Here is a 14,082-nt window from a genome sequence, read left to right as displayed (position 1 = left end):
ACAGCGCACTTGCAGCAGCTGGTTAAATGATGGACGTGTGCAGAGATGCCTGGATGCTCTTAGCTGCCCCTGTTCACTGCCATCCTGCGGACTGCCTCTCGAGGCTGAGACCCCTAGTCGGTGTTTTGTGTGTTTTTGGACTGGTTGGACAGGTTGGACTTGTTCTATTTGTAATGAATTTTGGGAAGAATGTAGTGTCCTGCTGGACACACATGTGTCCTTTTTTATGTATTAGTTTGCCAGCCACTCCTCGACGGCTGGAGTTTACGCCCACCACTCACCCATCCAACACAGGTGTCACCAGCCACTTCTACACCCATGTGACTAGTATGTGGGCCGGGGGCCCACCTCAATACACGAGCGGTGGCTCCTCCGCTATGACAGCAGCTAGAAAACTTGGGGAAAAAAAACAATAATAAACCATGTTTATTATCGTTTTTAAGGGTCAAGCCTGCAACTGCATGCGCTAGCACACGCGTCTTGTTTGTGAGACTCTGTTATGATCAGCAAAGGGCTTGGAGCCTTCCTGTTGCTCACCATTTGTTGGTTTGCGTGCCACTCTTCTTTACAGCCTCATAATTGGTCAGGGCATGTCTGACATCATTTCCGTTCCTCTGTGTGCAGCAGGGATCAAGCACTAATAGATGCAACTTAATTAGTGCTCTTCCACTGCTCCCAACATGATTGAGGTACTATTTTGTTCTAACTTGCAGTGCCCTGCAAATAGAAGGCTTATGACTGGCAAACCGTGCACAGCAGGTCAAACAAAATTGAATGTTTTATTTTTTAAAGCTAATTTTATTTTATTTGATTAAGTCATCTTTTCTCCGTTTTCACTTTTTTTTTTCTTTTTTTTTTTTTTTGCTCTAGGGTGCTGTTGTCAAAAGATGACAATCAACTTGTTCGAAATATGCAAGTCACATTGCATTGCAAGTGCTTGTTTCCTTTTGTAGGTGGTGGGGCCCTGGGGAATGACAGGCACGCGGGGATTGATATGCACTGTTGTCAGTGCGCATGTGAGTTTGGCCGGCCGTCTCAGGATGGCCAAACTGACATGCGCACTGAGCTGTCTCCAACAGGAGCTTGGTTACTGGGTTGGAAACAGCAGGCACAGGCCTGAGTCTATCTCGGAGCGCCATCCTGATGCTGCTCTCATGCTGCCAGCAGAATGAAAGCAGCATTAATATTGGCCGCAGGGCATTCTGGGAAGCCTGTGCTTGCAGTGAGTGGAGCCAGAAGAGCGGCGGGCAGTATGTAATTTTTTTTTTTTCTTTTTGTCTTTGTATTTTCGTTGTGTTTTTGTTTTGTCCCCCCACCCCACAGCCACTTTGCCCCGAAACCAGCCGTGACTGCAACACACTACAAGACAAGTCACTTATGCACTGCGGCGGCCATCAATTCAAATATAGCGCTTCTATGCTTTGCAAGAGGAGTTTAGGCAAATTACTATCTCGAGAGGAGCTCGGGTCTTCTGTAAACCTTAAACCTACAGGCGGAGACCTCGCTGACGAAAACCAGAGCCCAGCTTAATTTATGGTGCAGTTCTGCTGTGGGCCCAATAAGGCAGTGTGGTGGCAAAACTCTGGCCGAGAAGCAGCGGTTCTGAGAAATGAAGCAGAACTTGAAAAGCGTTTACAATAGTAAGCTGCCTCTGTAGAAGACCCGCAGAGCTCTCTGATATATGTAATGCATGGAGCGGAATATGTACGTCCAATGCGCAAGTTGTAAATAAAAAGGTGCCGGTGCTGAAAGCCCTCCTCTGAGACACACGGCTGCTGCACTTAGATGTGCGAGCATAGAATACTGAGGTAGTAATCCTGATGCCATCTCTGGCCTCTTCAATCCATTTACAGCCACTCCCTGCCCCTTCAGCTCACTCCTGCAGCTTTCTGTTTTCTCCCATTGTGATGCTTTTCCGTTTTTCCCTCCCTCTGTCTTTCCCATATTTGTGTTTTGCTCGCAGCAAATGCTTGAGGCAGAAGAATAAGCCCCGGCCCTCAAAAATAAGTGCCCGTGCCTCGCACCCTAAACAACGAGCACAAATGTAAGCACTGTGTTCATCTGACCTGGCAGTCTCTCTCCATCCTTCTTGCGCCCCCCTCATGCATTCTCTCCCCCCCCCCTCCATTCTTCCCCCTCCCCCATGGCTGGTTCCCTCGTGTTTTGTCACATTCTGTCCCTGCGTTCCCTTTTCCCTCTCGCGTATCTATCCCCCTCTTTTCCTGCTGTCTTTCTACCTTTCCTACCCCCCCTCCTTTTCTCTCCCACCTTACCGCTTCCTCCCCTCTCCACCTTTATTTTCTCTTTTCCCTTCCTCTCGGTCTCTCTTCTGCCTGCTCATCCTTTCCTATGCTACTTTCCCTCTTTCCTTTTTTTGCTCTACTGTTCCTCGCTCCATTTTCTCCCTTCCCTCGCTCTCTATTTCTTCTCCCCCTCCTCTCATGGTGCTCCCTCTCTCCCTCCGTCTACTCTCCTTCTCCTTTCTCTCTCTTTTGTCTATAGGTCTTCCCCCTCTTCTCTTGTCTCTCCCTCCATTTCCGTTTTTTCTTCCAATTTTCGGCCTTTTCATCCCCCTCCAGTTATCCTTTCAGGCTTTCCATTTCTCTTCCTCCTTTTTCCCTCCCTCCTTTCGTTTCCCTCTCTCCTCTTCTCTCCGTACATTACACGTCTTTGCTCGCTCTTGCTCGCTGCTCTCATGTATTTTTTCTGCTGCACGTGTGGAGCTCTTCGGATATTCCCGCAGCTGCACCTATGTGCGCAACCTATACTTAAAAAATGAAAACACTTTGTGCTGCTGATAAATCTTGCATTTTTCTGTTATGAACCTCTTGTGACCGGGATGTCCATGTTTATGTATTTGATTTTAATCCCTAGAAATAGTGACTGCAAAGAAACACTGCATTCCTCCTGGATTGGCATGAAGGTTTTGGGATGTTTTTATGTTTGGAACAGAAACAGCCATGTTTGAAATAATCATACAACACGTGGTTAGAAAAGCCTTCTGTTGGCCCTCCTCACCCACTGGCCTGCCCAGGTGCCAGTCACCTTCTGATTCTGCCCATAGGCCTGGTAGCTATGGGTCCACCCACTCCAGCAATTGGCTGTATTTCTCTGTGACGCCACATTTGTGCCAGCCACCCTTTCTTAGGGTAGATGTAATGAACTGGAATCGTGGCTTCCTGCACGTGGTTGTCTGTGGTTGCTTTTAGAGTGTGGCACCTTTGAACCATGTATGTGCGCTACAGCTGCACGTGTGATCCAGTGTTAACATGTTAGGAGAGGCCATGCAGCCCCTCTCTGCTGACCACAGCAAACAGAGGTGAACCTCGTGGCTCAGCCCCCCTTCCTCTGTTATGACGTCAGTTGGGCAGAGGCGCAGGAGATGTGGGGGGCTGGCACCCCGCAGTGAGCCCACAGAGGTCTCATCAGGTGCTGCAAACGCTGCAGCTTAACCCCCCTCCTGTCTGTTGCAATAACTTGAGAGTTGCAGGAACTTTTCTGTAAACATTAGCGAGGAAGCACACACCATGGGATCCGCTGCTTTTAAAGCGGTTCTACGTTTGTAGGTAGTTTGAGCATCCATGGTCAGCTTATGGGATAAAATGGCTTTACGTATGCCTAAACCACATACTGCAAACCAGAAGGTAGATAAATGTTTTCGCTGCCAGGCCTTTTCCCCTTCTGTGCTGAGCCTTTTTTTGGCTATTTGGGGCAGTTCGTGCTTAGACCCTCATAACTTTTTGTCCACATAAGCTACCCACGCCAAATTTGCGTCCTTTTTTCCCAACATCCTAGGGATTCTAGAGGTACCCAGACTTTGTGGGTGCCCCTGAAGGAGACCAAGAAATTAGCCAAAATACAGCAAAAATTTTGTTTAAAAAAAAAAAAAAATTGGGGAAAGAAGGGCTGCAGAAGAAGGCTTGTGGTTTTCCCCATGAAAATGGCATCAACAAAGAGTTTGCGGTGCTAAAATCACCATCTTCCCAGCTTTCAGGAACAGGCAGACTTGAATTAGAAAACCCAATTTTTCAACACAATTTTGACATTTTACTGGGACATACCCCATTTTTACTATTTTTGGTGCTTTCAGCCTCCTTCCAGTCCAGTTAGTGACAGAAATGGGGAGAAACCAATGCTGAATCCCAGAAAGCTAACTATTTCTGAAAAGTAGACACAATTCTGAATTCAGCAAGGGGTCATTTGTGTGGATCCTACAAGTGTTTCCTACAGAAAACAACAGCTGAAATAAAAGAATATTGAAATTGAGGTGAAAAAACCAGCCATTTTTCTCCACGTTTTACTCTGTAACTTTTTCCTGCGATGTCAGATTTTTGAAAGCAATATACTGTTACATCAGCTGGACTCTTCTGGTTGCAGGGATATATAGGGTTTGTAGGTTCATCAAGAACCCTAGGTACCCAGAGCCAATAAATGAGCTGCACCTTCCAATGGGTTTTCATTCTATACCGGGTATACAGCAATTCATTTGCTGAAATATAAAGAATGAAAAATAGGTATCAAGAAAACCTTCGTATTTCCAAAATGGCCACAAGATAAGGTGTTGAGAAGCAGTAGTAGTTATTTGCACACCTCTGAATTCTGGGGTGCCCATTCAAGCACGTGAGGGCATTTCTCAAATAGACGTCTTTTTTTTTTTTTTCACACTGTCTTGCATTTGAAGGAAAAAAAGTAGAGACAGACAAGGGGCAATAACACTTGTTTTGCTATTCTGTGTTCCCCCATGTCTGCCGATACAAATGGTACCTCACTTGTGTGGGTAGGCCTAGCGCCCGCGATAGGAACTGCCCCAAAATACAACATGGACACATCACATTTTCACGAAGAAAACAGATGTTTTTTGCAAAGTGGCTAGCTGTGGATTTTGCCCTCTAGCTCAGCCGGCACCTAGGGAAACCTAGCAAACCAGCGCAGTTTTGGAAACTAGACACCTAGGGGAATCCAAGATGGGGTGACTTGTGGGGCTCTGACCAGATTCTGTTACCCAGAATCATTTAAAAACCACAAAATTTGGCCAAAAAAACCACTTTTTCCTCTCATCTTGGTGACAGAAAGTTCTGGAATCAGAGAGCAGCCACAAATTTACTTCCACCCAGCGTTCCCCCAAATCTCCCGATTAAAAATGGTACCTCACTTTTCCTGGGTCGGCCTACTGCCCGTGAAAGGAAATGCCCCAAAACACTATCTGGACACATCAAAATTATCAAATACAAAACTATCTGTTTTTGCGGGGGGCACCTTCGTTTTTGGTCCTGGGCTCAGCAGCCTTCTAAGGATACCTACCAAACCCAGACATTTCTGAAAACTAGACACCCAAGGGAGTCCAATGAGGTGTGACTTGCGTGGATCCCCCAATGTTTTCTTACCCAGAATCCTCAGCAAACCTCAAATTTATCCAAAGAATCAAATTTTCCCACATTTCTGTGTGGGATCACCGCACTGGGACACATTTCATACCACCCAATGTTCCCCTCAGTCTCCCGGTAAAAATGATAGCTCATTTGTGTAGGTGGGCCAAGTGCTTGTGAAAGGGAAGAGCCAAAAACATGTTGATATTGAGGGGGAACCAAAGGGCAGTTTGCAAATAAACATTTTTAGGCTGACAAGTGCAGCAGAATTTTTATCGGTATAGATGAGACAATGCTGGGTGGTAGGAATTTTGTGGATTCCTACAGATTCTGGAAGGTTCCATCACAAAAACGTGGGAAAAATGTGTGATTTCCAGCGAAGTTGGAGGTTTGCAGGGAATTGTGGGTACAAATATGGTGCGGGGTGTGTGTGAAACACAGCACCCTGGTATCACCCAGATGTTTAGTTTTTAGATGTGTCTAGGTCTTGTGGATTGTTCTACATGGCAACGTCCCAAAGTCCATAAAGTGCAGCCCTCACCATTCCAAGTGGGACAATTTTGAGAGTAAGCCAAGCTCTCATGGCCCAAATGTAAAACTAAAACCCCAAATAATCAAATGTCTTCTTGCTTGCTCTGGGATAAGATGTTTTAGAGTGCGGGGAGAGCTGAAAGACTGTTACCCCCTTCAGTTGAGGTGGGGGCGTAACCAGGCCCATACTGGTTGGTAGCCACCACCCCAATATTTGTTGTTGTATTTAAATTCCCTGGCATCTAGTAGACTTTCTGCCCCCCGGGGTGTGGATCAGGGGTAATTGCCCCATCTGCCCACTGGTGGGCAGAACAACCTTGGCCCCATTTATTTGGGGTGGGGGTATGGCCATACCCCCACCCTCTATTTTTTGAAAAAAATGTGGGGCAGATATGGCCAATAGTAATGTGCCCCCATGGGGAGCGACCCTTACCCAAGGGGCTGCCCCACTAAAGAAAACACACACACACATACACACACACCAATCCCTGGTGCCTAAGTGGTTTCTGCCCCCATGGGGGCAGATTGGCCTTACAAAAATCGGCCAAGGGGGGCAGAAATGGTCTAAATGCAATTTGCCCCCCAGGGGAGCGACCCTTGACTAAGGGGTTCGCCCCCCACCTCTAAAAAACAAAACAAAAAAAAACTTTTTTTTTTTTTTATCCCTGGCGCCTAGAGGTTTCTGCCACACCTGGGGGCAGATCGGCCTAATAACAATAGGCCGATCTACCCCCAGGGGAGCATAAAAGGCCTAAAATAAATATGCCTTCCCTCCCCCGGGGAGCGACCCTTCCCTAAGGGGTCTCTCCCCACCTCTAAAAATAAATAAATAAATAAAATGTATCCCTGGCGCCTAGAGGCTTCTGCCTCCCCTGGGGGCAGATTGCCCTAATAACAATAGGCCGATCTGCCCCCATGGGGGGCAGAAAGGGCCTAAAATAAATTTGCCCCCCCCCCCCCCCGGGGAGCGACCCTTGCCTAAGGGGTCGCTCCCCACCTCTAAAAAAAACAAAAAGAACCCAAAATATTTATCCCTGGCACCTAGAGGCTTCTGTCCCCCCCCCGGGGGCAGATCGGCCTAATAACAATAGGCTGATCTGCCCCCGGGGGGGGGCAGAAATGGCCTAAATATAATTTGCCCCCTAGGGAGCGACCCTTGTCTAAGGGGTCGCTCCCCAACTAAAAACAAAAGAAACACAAAAAAGAAAAAAAATAATCCCTGGCGCCTTGTGGATTCTGCCCCCCCGGGGGCAGATCGACCTAACAATAGGCCGATCTTCCACCAGGGGCAGCAGAAAAGGCCTTGAAAAATATTGCTCCCCCTGGGGAGCGACCCTTGCCCAAGGGGTCGCTCCCCTCATGGCAGGTTCCCTTGAAAAATACATCCCTGGTGTCTAGTGGGCATTTCAAAACCGGATTGCTTTACAATCCGGCTTTTTAAGTGCTCTGAGAGACTTCAAAGGGAAGGAAATTCCTTTCCTTCCCTTTGAAGCCTCTCCGCCCCCCACCACATGATCGGAAGAGAAATGCTTTGCATTTCTCTTCCGATCGTGCTGGAAGCTGAGCTTCCAGCGCAATGGGGAAGTGGCCTCTGATGAGGTCAGCGCGCATTTGCACGCTGACGTCATCAGACGAGCTCAGTGCCTAGGACGTAATGGTTACGTCCTTGGCACATGTGCACTGTGCCGCAGGACGTAACCATTACGTCCGCGGCACAGAACCGGTTAAACACTTCCACCTGGGCTGGGGCTTTTGTACAACTTTGTCCTGAAGAAGCAACCTGGGAACAGTTACTGGTCACCTCTGAAGTTATGACTTGATCTTGGGGACCAACTCAGAAACTGCACTTTGTATTACATGTAATAGAAAGACAGTAATACCACTTCCATACTACAAAATGCTGTTCACAAACCTCCGCCTCTCCTACGTTTTCTATGTACAGGTCTCCACCGTGTTTGTAGGTGTAAGTTTTAGTTGTAAATGTGGGAGGAACCTAGGGGTGTTGCTGGAAAATGGGGAATACTCGCTATTAAATGGGAGGGTGTAGAGGAGGAGGATGGCGGCCACCGACGGGTACTGCAGCACATTCCCATATAAAAAAGTGGAGACAGGGACTCAATAAAGCACCCCCAGAGGACATTTTGTTAAATAAAATTGGTTATTTTTAATATATACCTGTATCTTTTTTTAAGTGTTAAGTTATTTAGAATTTTAAATAATTTCTTTAAATTTTAGTAAATTCATATTTACCTTTTTAGTTTAAAAATAAAACGTTTAAGAATTTAATTAAAAATAACATGATTTAAATTAATTACAAATATTTTTTTAAATAAAAATTACTAAATATATGTAAAATGATAGTGTGGAATTTTATTTAAGCATGAATATTTATAATTTAAATTAATATATTTGTTATTCATTTATTTATTAAACATTTAATTTGATAAGTTAATGTTCTAGAAACGTTTATTTTTAATCTAAGTTAATAATTGCTATTTTAAGTTAATTTAGATTTTTATTTTACATTGAAATACTTTTGATGTTTTAAAAAAAATTATTATTTACTATACTGGGGGGACCAGCCTCAATAAACTATAGATAGCACTGCACAAAGGAGTCCGAGTTTTCCTTGGAACGAGAGGGAAGAGGTTTGACTGTATTATTTTCCCCTCTAATTTACTATAGAGAAATCTTTTCCCTGGTGGCAGGATGCCTGTCTATATATATATGAAAAGTTACGCAGGGTAAATATATATACTTTTGGAACCATTTTTATTGAGATTTTAGGCAGAGCTGCACAGTAGGTGTAATCATCAATCAGATGTGTCAACAGTAGTATTTTCGGTATGTTGTAGCATGACTCAGTGCAAACAAACACCTGTATATAATGTCATGGCAGTATAGATTTTAAGGAACAAAACAACTACACCAAACCATCAGCCTTGAAGAAAGCGTAAATGTCACATGGTGTGCATTGGTGGTACATTGTCTGCCTACTGCCCCTTTGGTGCATCGGGGGAGGGGCAATACAGTGTTGCAAAGCATGCAACACAGTGGTGCCTCATGTGACTCGTGGGGGGATGAGATGGAGGGGGACAGCCTGAAGGGAATGTAGGGCCTCCGATAGTAGGGCCTCCGATAGCCAATTGTGCAATGTGTCTTGCTAATGTAGAGCAGTGTTGCGGTCCGGCGTGTCTTGAAAGGCGGACAGTAGGTTGTCCCATGCAGCTGCAATGGGCTCTTTCATAATCCACAAGCCTCCTTTCTGTGGAGCGCCTTGGCTTCGGCCCTGCCCCATTTATTATTCACTGCTTGCCAGTTTACCGTGCTTGTGAGTGCACTTGCCTTCCAGTGCATTGCGATCATACGTCACGCCATTAACAGTGCTAGATCAATAAAGCGGGGTAGATGCGCCACCAGCTTTCTGACACTTATAGAGGCCTGGCAGGCTGCTGACCGCAGTCTTCAGGTCTGAACAACCTGGGCATCAGGGACCTCCCCCCAAAGGGCTCAGGCATCGGGGCAGTCTCAGAAAATCTGTAGCATATCTGCCTCAGAAGCGCTGCAGTGAGGACTATCAGGTGGTGTCGCAGGGTAGATTTTGTGTAGCTTGGCTCGGGTAAAGTATGCTACATGGAGAATCTTATACTGTGTGCCAGTATTTCATCCCATTCTTTTTGGGCCAGTTTACAACCAGTGTCCCACTCCCACGCCTGCAGGTGCATAGTCATCGGATCCTCAATTTTCATGAATGGCTCTAGTAAGCCAGGTGACCAGCTGGCAGCCAGTGCCGATTGTATATAGTGTATGTGTCAATGGGTGTGGATCGGGGTCTGTGTCCACTATCCCCGTAGTCGCTCCAGTTCTGCCGTTAGTTGTCTATACGTCAAGAATAGGCCTGCCGGGAGATCAGTTCACTCTGTCAGTTGATCAAAGGGGTTTTACTAGTAGTAACTTTGCAGTCATAAATCCTGTGCTAGGAGGCTTCACCCCCAGTGTTCAGCAGGAAGAGTCATGTAAGCTTGCACCTGTTAGTAAATTTACAATTGGAAATGGTAAATAACAAAAAACTATAAAGTCACTACTGGGTGCGGTAGTAATTTTCCGACCGCCGGACCACTAGAACAGCGGTCAGGAAGCGGCGGCCTCCCAACTGCTGTATTAGGATGTTCTGCGGGGCCGGACAGCAAAGACAGTGCAGTAGCATCGGCTTCAGCTCTAAGGGAGAGCATAGGCCAATGGCGCTGCACTCTATGCATCGGCAGCACAGTTGGAATGGGCACTGTTGCCATTGCAGACAGTGTGCGTTCTGACTGTGCTGACGGGGGGCCTCTGCACTGCTCCGCGCATGGGAAATGAAGGGGCTCCTCTGTGGCCCGGTCTCTGCCGTTCCGCCGGCCCTTTTATGGCAGTGTCCTCCCCATGAAAAGGTTGGCATAAACGCAAGTTGTGATCAGCACGGTGGTGCCGGCATCGGCACCGCCGTGCTTGACCATGACTTTCAACAGCGCCGCAACTGCGGGATCTCTGATCCAGTCAGTTGCGGTGGTCTTGTGCTGGTCCAACCACCAGCATCCTAATCTGGCGGTTAGACCACCAAGGATGCAGCGTTTGGACTGCCACCACGGGTACAGCATTCCTTATACCTGTACTCGTAATCGGGCCCTAAGTTACCTTTGTCAATAGTCCCCTTGATGTTTAATCCCCTATTGTGTGGTGTTCTTTACTAGTATGATGTTATTAGCTACAGCAGCCAGTTCGAAGTTGGTTGCTTTCCTTCTGTACAAGTTTCACAGGGAAGAAAGAATCCTGGCTGAAATTTTGTTTCCTAAACAATAGATCCTGAACTATTTATCTACTTAAATAAATATACATGACTCTTCAAATAGTGCAAATTCAAACTGCAGCTGGGTAAGCACAGAACAGGACACAATGTTCGTGTGAGGAACAGATAAATAGCATAAGATAATTAAGGAGTTAAATGGCTTTCTTGTGTAAGCGGGTTATAATTCAGGGCAAGTAGTCCATTAAGAGATTCTCCCAAAGTACAGGAAGGCACAATCTGTATGCTTATTTAAAATTTTGTTTCTGGCTTGCTAATTGTCAATTAGCAAGCCATTTGCTAATTTTCAATTCAATTGCTCATTTTTAATTTAGTTTTCACTACCTGTAAACAACAGAGTAAGTAAAAAAAAAAAAAATGCGGCCCACCGAGTCCTAAAGCCCTACCAGCGGGGCGTGGGCTGAGTGAAGTTTCTTAAAGAAGAACGACTTGCATTTCTCATCCTTCTCAAGGTTCTCGTCCAGAAGATGATTTTCCCAGATTCTCCCTTGAAAAGCTCTGCAAGTCTTTATTTAGGGTTTCGTTCCGGTTGCCACCTATGTCCCATCACCTGAGCTAGAGTACGAACAGTTGCTGCAGTTTGCTTTGCAGCCTCCTGAACTCACTCTTCTTTTCCCGTGCAGCAGTTCTGCTTGCATCCTGTGATACGCTCTGAAACATGACCTATCTCATTTCCACCACTCACCGGTCGAGTGAAACAAGTCCTTCGTGTCCAGCCTTTCTACATACTCGACTCTGAGGTTCGCCACTAACTCCTCGTTCCCAAGCAGGGAACTTGCTCTAAGGGATGGGCAAACACAAGAAGAGGAAGTAACCTCTACAGACCTGACAATTAAGAGGTAAGCAAATGAGAGTGACAATAAAGTCAACCAATGATGATCAATGGGCAGTCTTTAAGTCCACTGTAAGTTAACAATAAGTCTCACAACGGACGGGGCATGCACTGTCTAGTAGGTGTGAGCTAAAAAGGCTTCAAAATGAGAGTAGCCCATGTGTGAGGGGAAATGACCCCCATCAGTACACCAGGTGCAGGCATATCTTTTCTGTGACCTGATATATATAAAATTATGTATCATATTTGGCAATTTTGAAGCCTACATGTCACTGACCAGCCAAGACCTAATAAGGGAGGAAGGCGGAGGCCTCCAGGGAAGGTGAGCAGAGGTCATCATGCGTGTAGGGTCAGCAGTAGGTTCAGGTGATACATGCAGCTCAGCCAGGCTCGTGGCAGGGAGACGTTTGGTGATGGTGGCAGAAGGAGATCTTTTGATAGAACCCTTGGGAAGGAACACTGGTTCTGGGTGGGAAGTCAGTGAGGCAAACAGAACAATGTAACCAGGGCAGGGATTAGTGGCCTGGTAGCACTCACCTGAATATGCTGCAGATGTATCAGATGTTACACAGGGGACAGTCTCACAACACGCTGCGCTGAGTCGCAACAGGTCGACTAGTATAAGGGCTGGTTCACTCTGTATATAACCGTAGCACAAGCGAGGCGATCGCTCAGGTTCTGGCTCGAGAGCGTTGTCCAGCTGTGGATACCAGTTGGGGCATATATTGGGTGGTCAAGGAAAGCTTCCCTGGAGAAGGGAAGAGTGGGGGGATACTTTGGGAGGGTCAAGGAGAGCTGCCCTTGGGAAAGGGTGGGGGGGATACTTTAGGAGGATGAGAGTCTGAGCTAGACCCCATGGTTACTCATTAGTACCATTGAATACAGCTTCAGTTACAGTCTGTGTATTATAGAGTCAGACATGCGGTATTCTGCAGCCTGGCAGCAATGTAAAGGTCTCCTGTGCTATCATCCTGCCCTGCATATGTGATTAGACAAGTGCTGTGGTCTGGCAAATTCAGTAGGAACAGGAGACTAGCTAAAGGAGTAGCACTTAAGGTGCATCATTTTTGCTTCACTTTTCTCAAACTTTCTCTGGGGAGAAGAGAGTTTCTCAAGTAGTCATATTAGGTGGAGAATAATGCTTCTGGCCTTAGGTGTTTTATAGTGCTACAGAACTGTGAACTGGTTATCGCTGTATGAATAGAACAAAGAGTAAAGAAATATCCCTCTTATACCAGATTTTCCAAAATGTTTCCAAAACATTCTTTCAAGTTGTAGGAGAAGGTGCTCAAATTACTAAGCAGAGACCACTGCAACTTGCCTTTTGTGTTTCATGGTACACCACTTGATAATTGCCCCTGGATGTAGAAGCCACAATTCTGCACCCTGCTAGATCTAATGTACATTAAAACCCAACATTTGTAATCTTGCTACAGTTGCTCTAGGGAAAGTCCTAAAACTATATGAAAGTTATTAAGTCTTGTTATGCTTGAGGCCTGGGTTCCTGGCCCAGTGTTCTTTAGAACACCAAATTAAGATGGCAGGCTTCTTTTGCAACTTTACCCATCCCCTCAGAGGTTGATGCTAGTTGCCCCCGGGCAAGGCAGCCACGCTGCTAGAGCAGGGTTTCCCAAACTGGGTTGCGATCCACTGGTGGGTCACCAGCAAATTTTGGGAGGGTTTAGAATGTCCAAGCAATAATTAAAGATATCTTTAAATTCTGTGTTTATCTCGTCTTTTTTGTTGGTGCTTCAAAGACAGACGTAACATGTAATTCTGATTTATTATTTTAACATGGGGGTTGCTGTTTACTTTTCTTTCTCTGACTGCAAAGAGAGGAGTTTTAAAGTGACGTGACAATCTTGCTACAGGGATGTAGGGTTTTGTTTTTCGCAACCCCCATCGAAATGTAAATACTTATAAATGAACTGTATGCATTCAGCAGTTAGGAAAGCAAACATGAACTGCATTGGTTTGTAAGTTTGAAGTGTGCTGGAAACAGAGATTTTAATAGGACTTAAACAATCAAGACGCTTAACTTTGTGAACCACAAATTATAAATGTTTACAGAAACCCAATCCACACATTATCATTTGGGTGCTATATAGTTTTGTCAGTAGGTCTGGTGGCTTAGTGGACTAATGCGTCCACTGTAGGGGCCTGTGTTTAACCTCATGGTAAAATTCCGGTGGGTCCACTCAGCCTTTCATCCAAGTTCTGAGGCCGATAGAATGAGTACCACTGAGTTGGGTAACAATAAACATCTTTTATTCAGCACCATGATGCCTATGGGTGAACGTTTACTTTACAAATAGACATGTTTTGTTACGTTATGTTGGTGCAAATGTAGTGCCCATTTCAATGATAAATGTGCTGTCTGTAAATGACCGTGCACTACCACACAGTGCTTTAGTTACATTCAAGAATCGCCCACCTCATGTCCATCAGAGCAAGGTGGGCCACTAAAGTTTGTCGTTCTAAAATGTGGGTTGTGGTTCTAAAAAAGTTTA

The 14,082-nt window shown here is 45.8% G+C and overlaps 1 protein-coding gene across 2 annotated transcripts in view; it reads left to right on the top strand.

Moving 5' to 3' along the window:
* Window positions 1–14,082, top strand: part of LOC138246639 (guanylate-binding protein 1-like) — a 219,203-nt gene that overhangs the window by 17,086 nt on the left and 188,035 nt on the right. The gene's annotated exons all lie outside the window — the stretch shown is intronic.

This window comes from Pleurodeles waltl, chromosome 7 (assembly GCF_031143425.1).
Source record: "Pleurodeles waltl isolate 20211129_DDA chromosome 7, aPleWal1.hap1.20221129, whole genome shotgun sequence".
Lineage (NCBI taxonomy): Eukaryota > Metazoa > Chordata > Amphibia > Caudata > Salamandridae > Pleurodeles > Pleurodeles waltl.
This window is presented reverse-complemented; position numbering and strand designations above follow the sequence as displayed.